Below are 20,016 nucleotides of genomic sequence, written 5' to 3'. Positions count from 1 at the left end.
TTTTTAAAACTTAATTTGAAAATGCCTACGATAAAGTTAAATAGTCTTTTTTAGCAGACTATAAAAATGGAAGGCCTCTCACAGAAGTGGTGTAGGTGTATTGGTAACATTGTCTCTCGAGATGGCATGATCATTAAAGTCAATGTGGACTCGAGTCACAGCTTTTAGACAAAAAGGGTCTCTGTCAAGAGGATCCGTGACCCCACAACGACTTCAATAATGTGGTAGATATGCTTTTCAATCATTGTGTAGTGGACCATGGCATAAGGTCAAATCCGGGGGGGGGGAGCACCTAGTAGAGTAACGTGTCCATCTTACAATAGGCTGAAGACACTATTCTCTTTATGGATCGCGATATTGAGAAAGCGGAAAATCTCAAATTGGTAGTTTTCCCTTTTGTGCATCTTTCTAGCCTCAATAACAGTTTCCATAAGCGCTAGTTATTACAGTTTGGCAAAGCTGATGAAGGTGAGCTGTACTACATTAAAATTTTCAGTTGTCAAACCAGATGGTTTAACATTAGATACCTAAGGTATTCCAATCCATTTTCATAAATCCCGGATAGTGGAATGGAATTATGGAAGCGTGTAGAAGAAAGACTTGAGAAGTGGGTCCGTATTTGGAAAGCAAAGCACCTGTACACTTGTGGACAGATTGTTGTAATCAACTGTGTTCTTGGCAATATGTTGTGTGAAAGGATTGATATAGTTGACAAGAGGGGGGTGAATAGGCAACTAACAATTTTTAGCTTTTCTTTACCAAATTAAACTTTGCATCAAAGTAGGTTGTCTAGTTATGCAACTAGGTGAGCAACCTATATGATGCAACAACAATAAGCACACAAGCAAGCAAAGGTTATAACACAATATAGCTTGCACAAGTAAAGGTGAGAGATAACCAAAAGTGGAACCGATGGAGACGAGGATGTGTGTTACCGAAGTTCCTTCCTTTTGAGGGGAAGTACGTCTCCGTTGGAGCTGTGTGGAGGCACAATGCTCCCCAAGAGGCCACCGTATTCTCCTCACACCCTCACACAATGCGAGATGCCGTGATTCCACTATTGGTGCCCTTGGAGGGGGCGACCGAACCTTTAAAACAAGGTTGGGGCAATCTTCACAACTAAATTGGGGGCTCCCAACGACACCACGAAGCTTCACTACAATGGACTATGGCTCTGTGGTGACCTCAACTGTCTAGGGTGCTCAAACACCCAAGAGTAACAAGATCCGCAACGGATTAGTGGGGGGAATCAAATTTCTCTTGGTGGAAGTGTAGATCGAGGCCTTCTCAACTAATCCCTAGATAACCAACAAGTTTGATTGGCTAGGGAGAGAGATTGGGCGAAAATGGAGCTTAGAACATCAATAGAGCTTAGGGATAGAAGAGGTAGTCAACTTGGAGAAGAAGACTCCCCTTTTATAGTCAAGGGACAAATCCAACCGTTATCCACTTAACCAGCCCGCGACATGCGGTACTATCGCACCAGACAAGCGGTACTACCGCAAGGCATTGCGGTACTACCGCTAGGCGGTGTGGTACTTCGGTGCTACGTCTCAAGCTTGCGTTGGTTTTCCTTGAAGAGGAAAGGGTGATGCAGCACAGTAGCGTAAGTATTTCCCTCAGTTTTTGAGAACCAAGGTATCAATCCAGTAGGAGGCTCCTCACAAGTCCCACACACCTACACAAACAAACAAAGAACTCGCAACCAACGCGATAAAGGGGTTGTCAATCCCTTCACGGCCACTTGCGAAAGTGAGATCTGATAGAGATAATATGATAAGATAAATATATTTTTGGTATTTTATATTATAGATGAAGAAAATAAAGATGCAAATAAAAGTAGATTGAAAGCTTCTATGATAAAAGATAGACCCGGGGGCCATAGATTTCACTAGTGGCTTCTCTCAAGATAGCATAAGTATTATGGTGGGTGAACAAATTACTGTTGAGCAATTGATAGAAAAGTGAATAGTTATGAAATTATCTAGGCATGATCATGTATATAGGCATCACGTCCGTGACAAGTAGACCGACTCCTGCCTACATCTACTACTATTACTCCACACATTGACCGCTATCCAGCATGCATCTAGAGTATTAAGTTCATAAGAACAGAGTAACACCTTAAGAAAGATGACATGATGTAGAGGGATAAACACAAGCAATATGATAAAAAACCCATCTTTTTATCCTCGATGGCAACAATACAATACGTGCCTTGCAACCCCTTCTGTCACTGGGTAAGGGCACCGCAAGATTGAACCCAAAGCTAAGCACTTCTCCCATGGCAAGAAAGATCAATCTAGCAGGCCAAACCAAATTGATAATTCGAAGAGACTTGCAAAGATAACTCAATCATACATAAAAGAATTCAAAGGATATTCAAATATTGTTCATAGATAAACTTGATCATAAACCCACAATTCATCGGATCTCGACAAACACACCGCAAAAAGAGATTACATCGAATAGATCTCCACAAGAGAGGATGAGAACATTGTATTGAGATCCAAAAAGAGAGAAGAAGCCAACTAGCTAATACTATGGACCCAAAGGTCTGTGGTAAACTACTCACAACTCATCGGAGGGGCTATGGTGTTGATGTAGAAGCTCTCCATGGTGGAATCCCCCTCCGGCAGAACGCCGGCGACGGCTCCAAGATGGGATCTCGCGGATACAGAAGGTTACGGTGGTGGAAATATTTCTTCGGTGGCTCCATGGATGTTTTCGGGGTATGTAGGCTTATATAGGAGGAAGAAGTACGTTAGTGGCCGCCCGAGGGGCCCACGAGACAGGGGGCGCGCCCAGGAGGGGTGGGCGCGCCCTCCTATCTCGTGGCCGCCTCGGCTACTTCTTGGCTTGCACTCCAAGTCCTCTGGATCACGTTCGTTCCAAAAATCACGCTCCTAAAGGTTTCATTTCGTTTGGACTCCGTTTGATATTTCTTTTCTTTGAAATACTGAAATAGGCAAAAAAAGCAATACGGGCTGGGCCTCCGGTTAGTAGGTTAGTCCCAAAAATGATATAAATGTGTAAAATAAAGCCCGTAAACATCTAAAATAGATAATATAATAGCATGGAACAATCAAAAATTATAGATACGTTGCAGACGTATCAAGCATCCCCAAGCTTAATTCCTGCTCGTCCTCGAGTAGGTAAATGATAAAAACAGAATTTTTGATGTGGAATGCTACCTAGCATAATTCTCAATTTCTCTTTATTGTGGCATGAATGTTCAAATCCAAATGATTCAAAATAAAAGTTCATATTGATAAAAGAAATAGTAATACTTCAAGCATACTAATAAAAGCAATCATCTCTTCTCAAAATAACATGGCTAAAGAAAGTTCATCCCTACAAAATCATATAGTTAGGCTATGCTTCATTTTCGTCACACAAAGATGTTCCCAACTTCTATACCCCCGATGACAAGCCAAGCAATTGTTTCGTACTTAAATAATCTCAAAACTTTTTCAACCTTCACGCAATACATGAGCGTGAGCCATGGATATAGCACTATGGGCGGAATAGAATAATGATTGGGGATTGTGTGGAGAAGACAAAAAGGAGAAAGTCTCACATTGACGAGGATAATAAACGGGCTATGGGAATGCCCATCAATTGATGTCAACATGAGGAGTAGGGATTGCCATGCAACGGATGCACTAGAGCTATAAATGAATGAAATCTCAACAAAAGAAAACTAGTGGGTGTGCATCCAACTTGCTTGCTCACGAAGACCTAGGGCATTTGAGGAAGCCCATCGTAGGAATATACAAGCCAAGTTCTATAATGAAAAATTCCCACTAGTATATGAAAGTGACAACTTATGAGACTCTCTACATGAAAACATGGTGCTACTTTGAAGCACAATATATGAGACCCACTATATGAAGAACATGGTGCTACTTTGAAGCACAAGTGTGGAATAAAGAGATAGTAGTATTGCCCCTTTATTTATTTATTTTTATTTTTTTTTCTTTGGCCTTTCTTTTTTTCTTCTGGTCTTTCTTTTTTTTCTTTTCTTTTTTTTCTTTTTTTGGGCAATGCTCTAATAATGATGATCATCACACTTTTATTGATTACAACACCATGAATTACAACTCGAAACTAGAACAAGATATCACTCTATATGAATGCTTCCGGCGGTGTACCGTGATGATGCAATGAATCAAGAGTGACATGTATAAAAAAATTTGCATGGTGACTTTGCCACAAATACGATGTCAATTACATGATCATGCAATGGCAATATGACAAAAGTAATGTATTTCATGATGATGAATGGAACGGTGGAAAGTTGGATGACAATATATCTCGGAATGGCTATGGAAATGCCATAAATAGGTAGGTATGGTGGCTGTTTTGAGGAAGATATAAGGAGGTCTATGTGTGATAGAGCGTATCATATCACGGGGTTTGGATGCACCAGCGAAGTTTGCACCAACTCTCAAGGTGAGAAAGGGCAATGCACGGTACCGAAGAGGCTAGCAATGATGGAAAGGTAAAAGTGCGTATAATCCATGGACTCAACATTAGTCAAAAGAACTCATATACTTATTGCAAAAATTTAGAAGTCATCAAAAACCAAGCACTACGCACATGCTCCTAGGGGGATATATTGGTAGGAAAAGGCCATCGCTCGTCCCCGACTGCCACTCATAAGGATGCACAAGCCATGTACACTTCATGCTTCAAATTTGTTACACAACTTTAACCATACGTTCATGCTATGGGACTTGCTAACTTCAACACAAGCATTCATAATCACCCAACTAGCATGACTTTAATATCACTACCTCCATATCTCAAAACAATTATCAAGTATCAAGCTGATCATAGCATCCAATTCACTTCCTATGATAGTTTTTATTATACCCAACTTAGATGCTCATCGTTCTAGGACCAATTTATAACCATAGCAAATACCATGCTGTTCTAAAAGACTCTCAAAATAATATAAGTGAAGCATGAGAGATCAAAAATTTCTTCAAAATTAAACCACCGCCGTGCTCTAAAATATATAAGTGAAGTACTAGAGCAAAAACTATCTAGCTCAAAAGATATAAGTGAAGCACATAGAGTATTCTAATAAATTTCAACCAAGTAGGCTTCTCCAAAAAGGTGTGTTACAGCAAGGATGATTGTGGTAAACTAAAAAGCAAAGACTAATATAATACACGACGTTCCAAGCAAAACACATATCATGTGGCAAATAAAAATATAGCTTCAAGTAAAATTACCAATGAACGAAGACGAAAGAAGGGATGCCTTCCGGGGGCATCCCCAAGCTTAGGCTTTCGGCTATTCTTGAATATCTTGGGATGCCTTGGGCATCCCCAATCTTAGGCTTTTGCCACCCTTTATTCCATAGTCCATCAAATCTTTACCCAAAACTTGAAAACTTCACATCACAAAACTCAACATGAAATCTCATAAGCTCCGTTAGCGAAAGAAAACAAAACCACCACATAAGGTACTGTAATGAACTCATTCTTTATTTGTATTGGTGTTAAACCTACTGTATTCCAAGTTCTCTATGGTTCATACCCTTACATACTAGCCATAGATGCATCAAAATAAGCAAACAACACACGAAAAACAGAATTTGTCAAAAACAGAACAGTCTGTAGAAATCCGTAACTAAGGAAAACTTATGGAACCTTACAAATCCTACCAAAATAGGACGTCCTAAAAAATTTGTTTATTGAACAGAATCAAAAAGAATCAATGCAAAATCTCGTTTATGTGATTTATTGATTTTTTTCTCGTGAGGGCAAAGTTTCTGTTTTTCAGCAGAATCAAATCAACTCATATCATAGGTTATCCTATAGGTTCTACTTGGCACAAACACTAAGTAAAACATGAAAACACATCTAAACAGAAAGTAGATGCAAAATTTATTACTAAACAGGAACAAAAACAAAAAACACAAAGAAAATTGGGTTGCCTCCCAACTAGCGCTATCGTCTAACGCCCCTAGCTAGGCATAAAAGCGAAGATAGATCTAAGTAGTGCCATCTTTGGCACTTGATTCATAGGTAGCTCGCATGATAGATTCATAAGATAATTTGACTTTCTTTCTTGGAAAGTGCTCCATGCCTTTCTTTAATGGAAATTGGAATCTAATATTCCCTTCCTTCATATCAATAATCGCACCAATCGTTCTAAGGAAAGGTCTACCAAGAATAATAGGGCAAGAAAGATTGCAATCTATATCAAGAACGATAAAATCAACGGGCACCAAATTTCTATTTGCAACAATTAGTCATTGATACTTCCCATTGGATTTTTAATGGTGGAGTCCGCAAGGTGCAAATTTAAAGAGCAATCATCAAGATCATGGAAACCTAGAATATCACATAAAGTTTTCGGAATCGTGGAAACACTAGCACCCAAATCACATAAAGCAAAACACTCATAATCTTTAATTTTAATATTTATAGTAGGTTCCACTCATCATTAAGTTTTCTAGGTATAGAAACTTCCAAATTAAGTTTTTCATGAAAAGATTGCATCAAGGCATCAACAATATGTTTGGTAAAAGCTTTATTTTGACTATAAGAATGAGGAGAATTAACAACGGATTGCAACAAGGGAATACAACTTTCTAAAGAACAATTATCATAATCAAAATCCTTGAAATCCGAGATAGTGGGTTCAATACTATTTAAATTCATGACCTCCAATCCCAGTTTTACCAAATTTAGCATCAAGATCTAAAAATTCCGAATTCTTGGGATGCCTTCTAAATAAAGTTGACTCATCTCCACTCCCATTATTATCAAGATTCATATTGCAAAACAAAGATCTAATAGGGGACACATCAATAACTTTAAGATCTTCATCGTTATTTTCATGGAAACTAGAAGAACACGCTTTTACAAGGCAATCTTTCTTAGCACGCAATCTAGCGGTTCTTTCTTTGCACTCGTCAATGGACACCCTCATTTCTTTGAGAGACTCATTGATATCATGCTTAGGAGAAGAAGATCTAAGTTTGAGAGAATCAACATCAAGCGAAAGTCTATCAACGTTTCTAGCCAAATCATCAACTTTGAGCAATTTTTCTTCAAGGAAAGCATTAAAATTCTTTTGAGATCATAAATTCTTTCACACTATTTTCAAAATCAGAGGGCATCTTATTAAAATTACCATAAGAATTATTGTAGGAATTTCCATAATTATTAGAGGAATTGCTAGGGAACGGTCTAGGATTAAAGTTTCCTCTATAAGCATTGTTTCCAAAATTATTCCTACCAACAAAATTTACATCCATAGATTCATTATTATTCTCAATCAAGGTAGATAAAGGCATATCATTGGGATCAATAGAAGAACTCTTAGTAGCAAACAATCTCATAAGCTCATCCATCTTTCCACTCAAAACATTAATTTCTTCTATAGCATGCACTTTTTTACTAGTAGATCGTTCGGTGTGTCATTGAGAATAATTAGCCATAATATTATCAAGAAATTTTGTAGCATCTCCTAACGTGATTTCCATAAACGTGCCTCCAGCGACCGAATCTAAAAGATTTCTAGAAGCAAAATTCAATGCGGCATAAAAAAATTGTATGATCATCCATAAATTCAAACCATGAGTAGGGCAATTGTGAATCATCAATTTCATTCTTTCCCAAGATTGGGCAACATGCTCATGATCAAGTTGTTCAAAATTCATAATATCGTTCCTAAGCGAGATGATCTTAGCGGGAGGAAAATACATAGAGATAAAAGCATCTTTGCACTTGTTCCAAGAATCAATACTATTCAGACGAAAACCAAACTTTAGCAAGATCTCTAAGTGAAAACGGAAATAACTTCAATTTAACAATATCATTATCCATATCTTTTTTCTTTTGCATCTCACACAAATCAACAAAGTTATTTAGATGAGTAGCAGCATCTTCACTAGGAAGGCCGGAGAATTGATCTTTCATAACAAGATTGAACAAAGCAGCATTGATTTCACAAGACTCAACATCATTAAGAGGAGCAATCGGAGTACTAAGGAAATAATTATTATTGGTATTGGAGAGATCACACAATTTGGTATTATCTTGCGCCATGGCGACAAGTAATCCAACACACAAGCAAACAGAAAAAGGCAAGTGAAATAGAGGGGAAGAAGAAGGCAAGAGGAAAAGAGAGGAGATTGGGAAAGAGAGGGCGAATAAAACGGCAAAGGTGAAGTGGGGGAGAGGAAAACAAGAGGCAAATGGCAAATAGTGTAAATGCGAGGGAGATGAGTTTGTGATGGGTACTTGGTATGACTTGACTTGAACGAAGACCTCCTCGGCAACGGCGCCAGAAATCCTTCTTGCTATGTCTCGAGCTTGTGTTGGTTTTCCTTGAAGAGGAAAGTGTGATGCAGCACAGTAGCGTAAGTATTTCCCTCAGTTTTTGAGAACCAAGGTATCAATCCAGTAGGAGGCTCCTCACAAGTCCGACGAACCTACACAAACAAACAAAGAACTCCCAACCAACGCGATAAAGGGGTTGTCAATCCCTTCACTGCCACTTGCGGAAGTGAGATCTGATAGAGATAATATGATAAGATAAATATATTTTTGGTATTTTATAATATAGATGCAGAAAATAAAGATGCAAATAAAAGTAGATTGAAAGCTTCTATGATAAAAGACAGACCCGGGGGCCATTGATTTCACTAGTGGCTTCTCTCAAGATAGCATAAGTATTATGGTGGGTGAACAAATTACTGTCGAGCAATTGATAGAAAAGCGAATAGTTATGAGATTATCTAGGCATGATCATGTATATAGGCATCACGTCTGTGACAAGTAGACCGACTCCTGCCTGCATCTACTACTATTACTCCACACATCGACCGCTATCCAGCATGCATCTAGAGTATTAAGTTCATAAGAATAGAGTAATGCCTTAAGAAAGATGACATGATGTAGAGGGATAAACTCAAGCAATATGATATAAACCCCATCCTTTTATCCTCGATGGAAACAATACAATACGTGCCTTGCAACCCCTTCTGTCACTGGGTAAGGACACCGCAAGATTGAACCCAAAGCTAAGCACTTCTCCCATGGCAAGAAAGATCAATCTAGTAGGCCAAACCAAATCGATAATTCGAACAGACTTGCAAAGATAACTCAACCATACATAAAAGAATTCATAGGAGATTCAAATATTATTCATAGATAAACTTGATCATAAACCCACAATTCATCGGATCTCGACAAACACACCGCAAAAAGAGATTACATCGAATAGATCTCCACACGAGAGGGGGAGAACATTGTATTGAGATCCAAAAAGAGAGAAGAAGCCAACTAGCTAATAACTATGGACCCGAAGGTCTGTGGTAAACTACTCACAACTCATCGGAAGGGCTATGGTGTTGATGTAGAAGCCCTCCATGGTGGAATCCCCCTCTGGCAGAACACCGGCGACGGCTCCAAGATGGGATCTCGCGGATATAGAAGGTTACGGTGGTGGAAATATTTCTTCGGTGGCTCCCTGGATGTTTTCGGGGTATGTAGGCTTATATAGGAGGAAGAAGTACGTCGGTGGCCGCCCGAGGGGCCCACGAGACAGGGGGCGCGCCCAGGAGGGGTGGGCGCGCCCTCCTATCTCGTGGACGCCTCGACTGCTTCTTGGCTTGCACTCCAAGTCCTCTGGATCACGTTCGTTCCAAAAATCAAGCTCTCGAAGGTTTCATTCCGTTTGGACTCCGTGTGATATTCCTTTTCTTCGAAATAATGAAATAGGCAAAAAAATAGCAATACGGGTTGGGCCTCCGGTTAGTAGGTTAGTCCCAAAAATGATATAAATGTGTAAAATAAAGCCCATAAACATCTAAAATAGGTAATATAATAGCATGGAATAATAAAAAATTATAGATACGTTGGAGACGTATCATACGACACCCATGGCATATCACAGAAGAAACCCTTTTGTGTTGATGCTACGAGCGGTAGAACCGCTGGAGCGGTACTACCGTGCGCCCTTGCGGTACTACCACAAGGCAGGGTTCAACTGGGCTGCGAAGGCACGGATGAATAAAATTACATACGTGACTACTTTATTTTATAAACAAGGCAATCCTTGCAACAATAAGTATGACAATGAGTATGGAGGCAAGGTATAGAATTGAGCAAGAAGTGAAAATGGCACATGGCAAGATGAGCTCACAAACTACTAACATACTAGATAATAGGATAAGACAATAAGATAAGTAGAGGACATATGTCTTACACCATATGATAGTCTCCTGGAACCAGACGAACATAAACACAAGCCAACAAACCAAAGCAAACGAGGTTCAACCGAACGAACACAAATTGCGAGACATGACACAACGACTCGCAAATCCTACACTCTCTCCCCCTTTGGCATCGAGACACCAAAAAGGCAGAGAGGACACCTATGACACAGGTGGTAGCTCAAACTGCAGTGATCACTCCTCATGCTCCTCATCGGTCTTGGCAGCGGGAATGGGCTCCTCCTCTGACTCAGTCCACTGATATCCCTTCTTGGTCAGTCAACCTCTGGAGTGATGTTCACCTCTGACCCACTCTCCACAATCTCGCCAAATGTCCTCAAGATCTTCTTATCGCCCTAGCGACACTCCTTGGAAGCAACATGGGTCCTATACTGCCCCTTGGCTTGCATACAAAACAGGGTCTTCATCTTGGCCTTCAGCTTCTTAGCCCAAAAGGACTCAGAAGAGGAAGGAGTGTATCCCTCAGAACTGTCCTCATCTCCATCCTCCTCCTCAATCTCATCATCATCCACATCCATCCTTGCAGCCTCAGCCTCTGCCCGGGTAGTGGTGTTAGCCCACATGCTCTTGATGCGTAGCTTGATAGGATCATGGTGAATCTAGTTGGGAGCTTCAAACTCTTCATTAGGAAAGAGCTGCTCCCAAATCTTCGAGATCAACAGAAATAGGAGGACCACAGATGGGTACCTTACGGTTGAACACCGCAAACTGCAATTCACACCACATGATGTGTGAGAAATCAAGTGGCTGCGTCTGTTGGAGACGCGCTTCCTCACGAATGAGCATCATGTCCACGATCCACGAGGTAAGCATGCACTTTATCCTTGTCACCAATGCGGGGGAAAAGTGTGTTGCGGAAGATCCGATGCATGATGTCAAGGAATGGATTCAGCACCCATATCTTCTTGTCATTGGCAAGCTTCTTCTCAACAAGGTAGGGTTCGAGCTTGTTCTTGTTGGCTGACTCGGGATTGGCATGAGGGCGGACGCCAGCGGGTGTGTTGAGCCCCTCATCACGAACCTGGAGCAACGTCATGAACTCCTTCCACATAGCAGACATCTGCTGCCCATTGGTCATCCATGTCATGGTGTGCACCTCATCCGGATGGAAGTGAACTGACGCAAAGAACTGAGCCACAATCTTAGGGTCAAAGTCGAGGTGGAACGTGAGCAAATCCTCAAAACTGCTCTACTAGATCCAGAGTCTCTCCAAAGTATGCTCTGTTGATGTCCTTCCTCACATGTACCATGCCAATCCAGTGCACGTCCACATAGATGTTCTGCTTGCACTTGATCACATCTAGAAAGATAAGATTATGTTGCTTGGACCAAAACAACTCATTGTCTCTGAAATTCTCACAGGGCTTCACATAGGGGTTGAGCTTCCAGAAAGCGACAAACTCGGCAAGTGGTATCTTGTGCATGCCCATAGATGGCTCCTTGAACTTGCTTGCAGTGTGCTTGACATTGCGCTTTTGGTCACTGGACCCCTCTGGTGCCTCTGGATTATGAAGCCGCTTGGAGCTAGTGTCGCGGCTGGGATTGGAGCGCAGGACATTGGAACCAGAGCCACCACCTATGACACACGACACGAAAACTAGAAGAACCGAGAAGGATTAATGCAAAGGCGAGGGCCAAAACCAAAAGAAACAAGCGAACACGAAATTTGAAATGACAAAACATCATAGTTTGCAAATCTACGGTAGTACCGGACGGGCGAGCGGAAGTAAAAAATTTACAGCTGCTCTATCTGTGGTAGTACCGTGTAGGGGTGGCACGGTAGTACCGCGCCTGGAGCGGAAGTAATTTTTTACTTCCGCTCCCCGGGCGGTAGTACTGCTCCAGCCGCGTGGTAGTACCATGCGAGATGTGTTCGTGGGCAGGAATGCGGTACTACCGCTCCCGGAGGACAGGTAGTACCGCACGGATTTCGAATGCCACAGGAACGGTGGACCTGGATCTAGAAACAACAGCAACACCAGATCGGTACTACCGTTGATCAAACTATACTGTTGTATCACTCCAAAAAGCATGTCTACTACATTACTACTGTCCTAAAATTCCCTCTTGCAACAAATTAGCCAAAAATCTCATGAACTACACATGCATCTCCCCAAGACCTAGAAGCAAACGAACGGAACAAGAAGGAAATAACTTGGGGAAATACCGGTGTCCATGGCAAGAGTGCAAGGTGGGCAACGATCCCATAGGCCGGAATGCGAGGAGAGCGGACGGAGATGGAGATCCGACGAGGTCCTATGGCGCCGTTCTTGGGCAGGGGAGAGAGCGATGGGGTGGGAAAAGAGATTAATGGGTATGGGGGAGTCGGAACCCCCCGTCGGTGTCAAAACCGGCGGATCTCGGGTAGGGGGTCCCGAACTGTGTGTCTAGGCGGATGGTAACAGGAGACGAGGGACACGATGTTTTTACCCAGGTTCAGGCCCTCTTGATGGAGGTAAAACCCTACGTCCTGCTTGATTAATATTGATGATGTGGGTTACAAGAGTAGATCTACCACGAGATCAAGGAGGCTAAACCCTAGAAGCTAGCCTAAGGTATGATTGTTGTTCGTCCTATGGACTAAAGCCATCCGGTTTATATAGACACCGGAGAGGGCTAGGGTTACACAGAGTCGGTTACAATGGTAGGAGATCTACATATCCGTATTGCCAAGCTTGCCTTCCACGCCAAGGAAAGTCCCATCCGGACACAGGACGAAGTCTTCAATCTTGTATCTTCATAGTCTTGGAGTCCGGCCGATGATGATAGTTCGGCTATCCGGACACCCCCTAGTCCAGAACTCCCTCAGTAGCCCCTGAACCAGGCTTCAATGACGATGAGTCCGACGCGCATATTGTCTTCGGCATTGCAAGGCGGGTTCCTCCTCCGAATAATTTATAGAAGATTGTGAACACCAGGATAGTGTCCGGCTCTGCAAAATAAATTCCACATACAACCATAGAGAGAATAATATTACACAAGTTCAATCTGCTGACGTATTTTGTGGCGTAACGTCACACCACCACCAAGCCTTCAAATTGTTTTTATTGTTCCATCTCAGCACGTTTAGCGAGGCGGTTTCCCTGGCACGTCTTGTCGAAGCAGAGGTTGTGTTCCCCTTATTTCGGGATTCCCATCAATACGGACATGGGTAACCCAACCGTGCCCGTTGCCACGCCCCCTCCATCGAAGGCGGGTTCCAAACGGTCACGGGGACGGCTCTTGGTATTCTTCCTCTTTATAATGAGACCAAGGCCCGTTCTTTTTATTCAATCTTCCATCGAATCCGCCCCTCTCCCTGAGTTCCAACACCCAGGGCTCCGAATTCAGGTACCTTCGATCCTCGACAATGTCTGGTCCTGATCTACGAGGCCGGTGGATGCCCTCCTCCGTCATGGAGGAGGACGTGCTAAAGCTGAGAGATGCCAGGTATTTAACCTACGAGATTTCGCATAGGCTGCCTGCCCGAGGGCAAGTTATCCCAACTCCCGAGCCCTGGCGAGATCGTCGTGTTCATGTCTCACTTCTGTCGGGGTTTAGGCTTCCCGACGGATCCCTTCATGAGGGGGCTCATGTTTTACTATGGGCTGGAATTCCACGACCTGGCTCCGGAGTCCATCCTCCATATCTCATCATTCATTGTCGTTTGTGAAGCCTTCCTCCGCACTACCCCTCACTTCGGCTTATGGCTCAAAACCTTCAACGTGGAGCCGAAGATGATTGAGGGGCGTCAGGCAGAGTGCGGCGGGGCGGTTATAAGCAAGAGGGCCGAAGCTCCATGGCCCAAGGGCTCTTTCCAAGAGGAGCTCGGCTTGTGGCAACAGGAGTGGTTTTATATCACCGCTCCCCGGGGCAGCAGGCAGAAGCCGCCGCCCGTCTTTCGCTCGGGCCCTCCACAGCAGCTGACGTCATGGGTCAACAAGGGGCGTGACTGGGGGTCGCCCAAAGACGTCCCCTGTTGCAGGACCGGATTCGAGTCCTCCAAGAAAGGGAGATCAATCTGGTCGCAGTGGTGCAGGTCATGTTGATCCGGCGCCTACTGCCCTGCAAATGTCGCCCCCTCCGCCTGTGGGAATTTAATCTGGAGGGGCTGCGAGCTCTTCAACACTTCATGGGTTTGACTCCCATGGAGATGTATAAACTGTTCTTTGGATCGCAGGAGGCGCATCCGGAATTGACCGAGGACGCTGGCCTAAGCTGCAATCGCCCGGATACTCAAGTAAGTAGCCCTGTGTCCGGACACACCATCCATTTATTTATCGTGAGCTTGCCTTTTAACCAGCTATCCCTGGACAGGAGTGGATAGCGCAAGCAAAACTGATACGGTGTCCGGCCCCCCTCCCTGAGACCACGCAGGATCCCGTGTTAATTAAAATGTTGGAGGTTGCACCTTCAAATGAGGGCGAAGGGGGGCACGGGGAAACTGTCACCTCTGCCAAGGAGGCGTTTAATAAGGGAGGAATCGAGAGTCCCTCCTTCCAGGGGGAGAAGCGGAACGCTTCCGAAGACCCGGAGGCCAAGGCCTCAAAGCGGGGAAAGAAATCTGTACCGGAAGGTCCTGCGCCAGAAAGCGCCCCGGCCGTACTGTCTCCTCGGAGGAATCAGCCCTCTAACGAGCCGTAAGTAAAAAGGGGGATTTTATAATTATTAGACACCCCTGCTTAATGTCTAAAGGTAACCGAAGTTTTTACCTTGTAGTTCGGATCTCAGCCCATCTCAGCACAGCTCATCTTCGGGAGACCTTCGTCCGGAGATGATGGAGAGCGAAACGCCTCCATCTGCCGCCCCATCGCACGGGGCGGACGACCCTGAGGTGTCGTCGCGGAGGGTCTCCCCGAGTCCGGCGGGGCCGGAGAGTTCGGCACCCATTGGAGTACGGCCGGTGGAGCTGCAGGATTTGCTTAATAGGGCGTCCATCTCAGAAGATCACCGCACATTAATGGGTAATGTGATTGAGAGGATCTCGTCCGCCGAAAGCGGGTTGTATGAGGCCGTCGGAAGTTTACTGACGGGATTTGAGGTACGCAAAAAATGACATACCTGTTGACAGTTTTGCACATGAAGTGCGCCCTGTATAGTAGCCCCTGAGACTTGGTATGCTGTCGAAAACGGCAGCGTGCCTAGGATCATAATCTCAGTTATTAACTGTCGCCTTTCCTATGCAGGTGGCGGAACGTTCGGTGGCCAGCCGGACGGATGGATTCGCCGAGCTGAAGAAGCAACTCGACGCTGCAGATGCGGACATCTCGCTGGTCAATAAACGACTTGATGAGTCACAAGGTATGTGATTGCGCCGCGGTCGCTTAGTAAGGGAGCTGATGCCCATTCCTTACAAGTTGTATGCTTGATGCAGATGGTGCTGCTGCTGTGGAAGACCTTCGAGCAGAACTTGCTCGGGCCAAGGAGCAAGCCAGAAAAAGCGAGGCGGCTGCCTTGAAGGCAGCGGAAGAGCTAGAAGCCGAGAAGGCTGCTCACTGCCGAAGCAGGGAGGAGATGGCCGGAATGGCCATGAAATTAAAAGTTGCTACCGACCGCCTGGAGGTTCTTGAAGGAGAACGCCGAGCGGAGCAAGAGGACCTGAAGAAGGCCGATGCCGAAGCCAAGGATGCCCGTAGTGCGATGCGGGCTATGAAGGAGGAACTGCGTCAGGTCGGAGACATTGTGGCTGGAAAGCCCTTTATGCTGCGTAGGAAGTTCACGGATCCGAAGTATGCTCAGCTGGGCCGATTGTACGGTGCGGAGGATCCTTATCTGGACTTGGCGGCGAGTGCGGCTGACGCAGTCGTGCACTTTCGAAGCCAGGAGGATCATGAAATGGAAGAGCTTTTCTGGTCTCAATTCCATAGTCCGGAGCGTCCACTTCCGTTGAGTGATCGGCTGGTTGAGTGGGCTGAGCTGAATAGATTGTCCGGACTGGCCATGACGGATGTGGTAACTCATCTGTGGCCGAAAAGCCCCAAGCCGAAGAGTTATTTTGGCTTGTTGCAGCAATTCCTTGGGGCAGTGCCGCATATTAAGGCGATGAAGCGGTCGGCATGCATAGAAGGTGCGCGGATGGCTCTCGCCCGTGGTAAAACATACTGGGCGGAGATGGATGCCACCGCTGTTGCATCCCGGGGTTCGGACAAAAGCCGATTCCCCACCGAGCATTACTTTGAGGAAGTCCTGCAGGGCGCTCGTATAATAGAGTCGCAGTGCTCGAAAGATGTTATGTTTGAATGACATGTATGATTTCTAAGATCATGTTTATAATGCAATGACTTTTTATACTTGTGTGTTCAAGTATTGAACTATCTCCTGTGCGGCCGTATATGTATGTATAATCTGAAAGATGGCAGTCTTTGGCTTCAGCCCCCACGCACATGGTGCGGGGGTGTTTGCAAAAAGAAAAACGCTTTTTCACACTTAATCCAACGTCTTGGTCCTTTTAAGGAGGTGATAGCATAGCAAACTAGGCAACCGGACTATAATGCTTTATCACTTTCACTTAGCCATAGGAGCTCGAATGTGGGGCTACTATATAGCCCCTGATGGCACCGCGCTTCTCCGAACTTGGGGCGCGTATGTGCCTGACCGGGAAGCGGTCCTTCGTCAAAGCGGAGGAATTCTAAACATTCCAATGGTCGATCGAGTGGTTGACCAGTCTCTCGCTATATCATGACAGTCAGTTTTCGGCTTTCTCTACTGAGGTGCTCTCCCGGCCGAACCGGGGCACAATCGCAGTAGTTCTCCTGGTGCCGCGTTAGCCGATGATACGGAACGTAAGGCAGCAAAACACAGGAGCCGGGCAAACCCAACATTTGACCAAAGACATGATTCGGAGCTGATGCATATAAGGCCTAACTCGAGACGCCGAACACTCCCTGAGGTGTTCGGTCTTTATGATATCGGGCAGAATAAAGCCCTAAGCCCCTAGTGTCCAGGTACAGGCGGGAACTTCTGACGCGGCCGATGCCAAAACGCCAGCCTCCTCCTCGGCTCTGGTAGGAAACCGGGGGATGTGTATCAACAAGAGACAGTGAGAAAGGTTTACGCAGGGTCTTAATCTGAAAAGAATCCTTGCAACGGGTCCCTACTGCACGTCTGCGCCTGTGTCTCCGTTGTGCTGTATCCTGGACGGGTGTAGCACGTGCTTCATCTGTAAAAGAGAAGGACTTAGTTTCTAAGAAATATCGTGCAAAAAGTGTATCAAAATAAAGTATAATTTGGAAGATGAAGAAAGTTGAGCTTTATTGGCTTTCATCATTTATGCGCGCGGCCCCCTAAAAAAAGGGGTATGCGGCTGGGAAGCCCCTTGCCGGACTCGTCTAACCATGTCCGAGGTCTAAATGACCTGTTTTTAGGGGCTTTGACCTGCAAGGTCGGAATAATGTGTGGCTGTCTAGGCAGCCGCACATTCTCCGTGGTCGAGAGACACCTGGAGTTTTAAGAATATGCCACGTGGACCGGGCATTTTTAAGCGTAAGAGACGCGTAATGCGGTATTGCATGAAAGCGCGCGAAAGCTGCACGCCCCAGTAGTGCTTAAGGGCTACTGCTAAATGGGGCGATGGAGGGTGAGCTTTTCGCGACGGAGGTTGTCGGATGAACCGAACACGACCCCTAGTGGTACAGAGCCTGTAAAATTGGCTAAAAAGGCCTGGCGTCACTCCTTTGAAGGAAGTGCTGCTATAACGAATTTTGGTGGGTTCTATCCCCAGTCTGCGGACGGTGTCCTGGTATAGCAGGGGCCGCGCTGCGTGTTATCACGTGAAGTGAGTTCACTGTTTTGACTTCTAATGGGAAAGTCTTTTGGTTTCCGGAGCGCTGCTTTTGGGTTTCGTCACTGTCACTTGGTGTGTCGAGCCCTTTGTGTTCGGCGTTAAGTCGGCCGGACTGCTTGAAGACCCAACAATCTCTGTGGGTATGGTTTGCAGGCTTCCCGGAGGTACCGTGTATTTGACACAGTCTATCCAGAATCTTGTTGAGGTTGGATAACTCGTCACTGTTATCCTTTAAGGGCAGTGTTTTGTTGTTCGGCCGAGAGCTTTTGAATCCGGCGTTGACCGCCGTACTATTTGGGCCATTCTCCTTGTTCCGGCGCTGATCTTTTTTGCGTCGTGATTTCCCATTTCCATCCCTGATTTCGGATGTACTCGGGTCGCTGGTGCTGCATCTAGCCAACCAGCTGTCTTCCCCCGCGCAAAAGCGGGTCATGAGACTTGTTAGTGCGGCCATTGTTCTTGGTTTTTCCTGGCCGAGGTGTCTGGCGAGCCATTCGTCTCGGACGTTGTGTTTGAAGGCTGCTAAGGCTTCAGCGTCCGGACAGTCGACTATTTGGTTCTTTTTAGTGAGGAACCTGTTCCAGAATTTGCGTGCTGATTCTCCGGGCTGTTGAGTTATGTGACTTAAATCATCTGCATCCGGAGGCCGGACATAAGTCCCCTGAAAATTTGCTCGAAACGCATCCTCAAGCTCTTCCCAACTCCCAATCGTATTTTCTGGGAGGCTTTTAAGCCAATGCCGGGCCGGCCCTTTGAGCTTGAGGGGAAGGTATTTTATGGCATGGAGATCGTCTCCTCTTGCCATGTGTATGTGTAGGATATAATCCTTAATCCAAACTCCGGGGTTTGTTGTTCCGTCGTATGCCTCTATGTTTATGGGTTTAAATCCCGCTAGAAATCCATGATCCAGTACCTCGTCGGTAAAACATAGTGGGTGTGCGGCGCCCCTGTATTTGGGTGTGCCGTTGTCTTCAAATGCTCGGCTGGTTGTGTTACTTCCTTGAGTCTTCTTTTTTGGCCCATAGATAGACCTGGCCGCGTTATCCTTTTTCTGAAGATCTTTATGCTGATCATGTGCCAGCTTGTGTGTGGCGCCCCGTGTTGCTCTTGGCCTGTCATCTAGTCGTCTATCCGGCCAGGCGGCCCCTTTCTTTTTTGACTGCGGGAGCTCGAAGGCCTCCTCGTCAAATTCGGGCAACAACTTGCGCTTCGGGTAGCTCTTTGTCTGGTGACTAGTGCCATATTTATCTGCGGTGTTGAGTACTTTGCTCCATCTTATTCTGAGTGTGTCTTCCACTGTTTTGAGCTTCCACTTTTGCTTCTTCAAACTTCTTGCAGTGGCGACGAGCCTGTTATGGAGATTCGTATGCTCTGGTGATGTGAGATCATCTTCGCCGGGGATGGGTTGCTTGTCCGGTTCATGACTGGCTGGCTGCTTGTTGACGTGTGCGTCGTCCACTGCTTTGCCCTGCTCTAGGGCCGGGTCCATATGGGTACCATTTTTCGATGCCCGTCTTCGGGCGGCGCTTACGTCACCGCTTTGTTTGTCTGTTGGGGGAGTTGTCCTTTGCCACGTCCCGTTTTTCCTCATTGTCGCTTCCTTTTGGTGTGTCCACCATGCATACGTTGTGGGATGGGGTGGCTTTCCTGCGCCCATTAGGCGCTGGTTCTTGGTCGTCTCCGGCATCGTCGTCCATACCGTCGATGTCCTCAGAGTCGTAATCTAGCATGTCGGTTAGGTCATCGACAGTGGCTACCAAGTGGGTGGTAGGTGGGCTTTGAATTTCTTCGTCGTCCGCATCCCAACCGTCCTGGCCGTAGTCCGGCCAGGCCTCTCCTGATAACAAGAGGTACTTTAGCAAACTCAAGATGTCGCCAAAAGGTGAGTGTTGAAAGATGTCCGCCATGGTGAACTCCATGATCGGCGCCCAATTGGATTCGACTGGAGGGGGTGCGGGAGGTCCGGAGTCCGGCAAGGAGTCCGGCACCT

Source organism: Triticum aestivum, chromosome 5B, assembly GCF_018294505.1.
Source record: "Triticum aestivum cultivar Chinese Spring chromosome 5B, IWGSC CS RefSeq v2.1, whole genome shotgun sequence".
In the NCBI taxonomy this organism is placed as follows: domain Eukaryota; kingdom Viridiplantae; phylum Streptophyta; class Magnoliopsida; order Poales; family Poaceae; genus Triticum; species Triticum aestivum.
Note: the sequence above shows the minus strand (reverse complement) of the source record.